This window comes from Marmota marmota, unplaced genomic scaffold (assembly GCF_001458135.2).
Source record: "Marmota marmota marmota unplaced genomic scaffold, marMar, whole genome shotgun sequence".
Taxonomy (NCBI): domain Eukaryota; kingdom Metazoa; phylum Chordata; class Mammalia; order Rodentia; family Sciuridae; genus Marmota; species Marmota marmota.
Window position 1 is genome coordinate 3,600,458 of NW_025999969.1, and position 3,798 is coordinate 3,604,255.

The following is a 3,798-nucleotide window of genomic DNA, read 5'->3' on the forward strand; positions in this document are numbered from 1 at the left end:
GGCTTTTGTTATTGTGTTTTGTTAACTGTTTTTTGTTGTGCAGTTTGAGTGTTTCTTTTTCTTCTCTTGCTGTCTTCTCTTGTGATTTGGTGATTTATCTGTGGCGGAGTGGTAGGTTTATATTCTTTTGTCTTCACCATTTATGCACTTCCAAGAGATTTTAACTTTATGGTTACCAAGGGGCATACATACATCTTATAGTTATAAAATTTTATTTTAACCTGATAATGCATAGCATCCATCTCATACAGAAACTACACTTTTACCACTCCTCTGTTTTATGATATTGTTGCCACGTTTTGCATGTTTTTATTTTGTGTGTCTATTAGCAAATCATTATAATTACAATTTGGAAGGTATTTTTGTCCTTTAAATTTTATTGTAGAGGGCTGGGATTGTGGATCAGCGGTAGAGTGTTCGCCTAACACGTTCGAGGCCCTGGGTTCGATCCTCAGCACCACATAAAAATAAATAAATAAAATAAAGGTATTGAGTCTAACTACAACTAAAAAAATAAATATTAAAAAAATTTACCATGGAGTTAAAAGTCATTTATGCACCACCGTTACATATGAGTACAGCTGTTTCTTGATTTAAGATGGAGATATATTTCTATAAAACCATTGTAAATTGAAAATATCATAAGTCAAATATATATTTAATACACCTAACCTACTGGACATCACAGCTTAGAAACATGGTAGACTGCCAAGTTACTCTTGTGATCACATGGCTAAGCGGGTTTGGTGCCTCTATTCAGCATCATGAGAGTATTGTATTACATATTGCTAGCCAGTGAGAAGATCAAAATTCATAATTTAAAGTACATTTTATATTGAATTTGTGTCACTTTTGCACTATCGAAAGTTTAAAAACCATAAGTTGAACCATTGTAAGTTGAGACCATCAGTATTCTGAATTTGACTACACATTTACATCTGGATTTGGGCCATAATCACAAAAGACACAATTCTGAACAGCATAATTCTGAATGTTAAAATCTGAAAAGGTAAAACTCTCAAAAATACAACTCATAAAAAAATAATTTTAAAAATTCCTTAGAAAACATTTTGAATTTTTTTGATAAAGGAGATTTGAGAAACACATAAAAACACAACACAATACTTCAAAGAACACTTTACACAACAAAATAGGCAAAAATAAAATATTTTTGCAAGCAGAAACACTCAAGTATATTAATGATAGTGGTAGCCTCACAGCTATAACAGTTATGAATAAATAATCATATTCATAAAGAAAATAGGTAAAAGAGTAAGATATATAAATGTATATCACTCTGGTTGGTAATCATGTCCACCAGCTTTATAACATCTGAAACTCAGTAATGGACAATCTACATCTTTTGATGGGATCAATCAAACACCACGATACTGGATCAAGCACATGGCAGTACCAGGTGGCATTCACCCCAGGTACCCCAAAAAAGCAGAAAGACAGCTGACCCTGTACCAAACACATATGGTATCTCCTCCCTGAGCTAGCTGGGTACATGTTTAGATAGTGATGACAGCAGAGGCAGCCACTGAGCCCCACTCAGACCCTTCCCCAGGTTAGGGTGTAGATTCAGCCTCTTTGGAGGTTGGAGGAATTGGTGGTTGGGTCAGGAGATAGTGGCACTGATCAAAGCCATGACTGGACAGGCACCAGCATCCTCCAAGGCTGGTGGGACCAGCAAGGGCTTACAACCAGTGACTTCTATTCCCCACCAACCATCTAGCACCCCTTGCCTCCACCTGGTATAGTGTTGAGGTTTGCAACATCTCCCAGTGATAGCATGACCTCTGGTCTTCTCTTGGATGATGCTTGAGACATCAGTCATGCTTTGGTCATGAGGCTGAGCCCAACTATTCCCAGTTGATTCTATCCTTTCCCTTCACAAAATTATCTGAAGCCAATAAAAGGAACCATTTATTCCCCAACATTAATTCACTGTGGATCACCATCAGATCAAATGCAGAAATCTTGAGAAATTTTAGTGTTCACACCCGAAGATTAACAACAAAAAAGCCATCTTTTCATTTGTTGGAGAAATTTTAATGTTTTTCTATCCATGCAGAATGTTTACACATAAAGCCAACTTTGTAATAATGTACTTTTGTGGAGTTAAATTCACAAAACAATGCATAAAAAAATTAGTATACTAAAAGTCTTTACACAATTTTTATCTTTGGTATTAGAAATGAAGAGATGAAATATATAGCATAGAGAATTATAAAACTAATGCTAACACTTTAAAATAGTAGAAAAATGCTAAAAATGAAAAAGAAAAAACAAAAAACCCAAAGAGAGAATTTATCATATAAAAAAGGTGCATCCCTGTAATCTAGTGGCTCGGGAGGCTGAAGTAGGAGAATTGCAAGTTCAAAGCTAGTCTCAGCAAAAGTGAGGTGCTAAGTAACTTAGTGAGACCCTGTCTCCAAGTAAAATACAAACTAGGACTGGGGATGTGGCTCAGTGGTTGAGTGTCCCTGAATTCAATCCCCAGTGCCCCTCCCCCCAAAAGTATGTTACCAGGATACATTATGGACAACTGCAGAAAGGTTATTCATAAGAACTGGTCATCTTTTACAATCATTAACTATATTTGGAAATGCTGCATCATGATGAATAGCTATTTTTTTTCTTGGAATCTTGGAGAACACATTCACATTCTTAACTCTGACGTGATTTGATATACACTGGCATGAACACTCCCTCTTGAATTTTCCCATCTTCTGTTCCATATTTCTAAGTTGTGTGGGCTGCACAGAAAACTATTCTTCATTTGTTCATAGAGACCACAAATTTGGTGGAAACAGTACTGGTAATCAAATACCATTGCGTAAGTGGCTTCTTACCCTCCACATAATAAATTTCAAACTAGTCAATTACTTTGCTGAATTATTCAGGCAAATATGGCTTTAATTCATTAAGAGCTCCTGGAATTTCATCAGCTGGAAGGAACACTAAAGCAGACAAATGACACGTTTTGAAACGAAGGATTTTTTGTCATTGTTCTATCACATGGTCAGTCCATTCATCTGAATTTCCTACCAAATCCATTGGAATGAATGGAGAAAAAAATAAAACTTTGTTGGTAACACATTGAAATCCACCTTTGGAGGTCTTGATCATATTCAATTCCAACTGTGTCATTACAATTTGGGTATTCAATTAAAATGATTCAAAGTTCTTAAAATCTTCAAATAAGCATCTATAAAGTGCTTCACTTTTTGTAGTCATTAACATGGAAACAAGTGAATAAGTTTTAGAATTTTCAGGTCCGAAAAGGACATAATTCATATATATTTGATTAAAAAATAGCAAGAGATAGTTTTGAATGATACCATCACTTAGCCAAATGAAAAGGCACTAGGGTTTTTTAATGTTAGATATAGTGTAAGTCTGTCTTCTTCAACAGACAAATCCCTAACCAAACCAGTTCACCATTTAATACGTTTTGTAACACTAGAGGAACCTCCACATCACCAAGTATTTTGGGGGTGGAAGGTTACTGAGCTTGTCAAATTCTCTTTATTCTCTGATTATGTGTAAAGGGGCAGAGATTGGATAGTTTGGAAACTTTCCTGGTGCAACCCAAAATGCCTTCATTCCTTCTCCAGAATGTAGTCTTCTACCCTTCGTATCTAGCATTTTCCCCCCATGGGAATTGCAGTGCCTTGTGAGTTTTCCTTGATGTTAATGTGTCTCTCTCTTTTTTTTTTCATTCTGCTTTCAAATTTTCTTCTTCTTCTTCTTTTTTTTTTCTTTCTTTCTTTTTTTTTTTTTTTTTTTTTC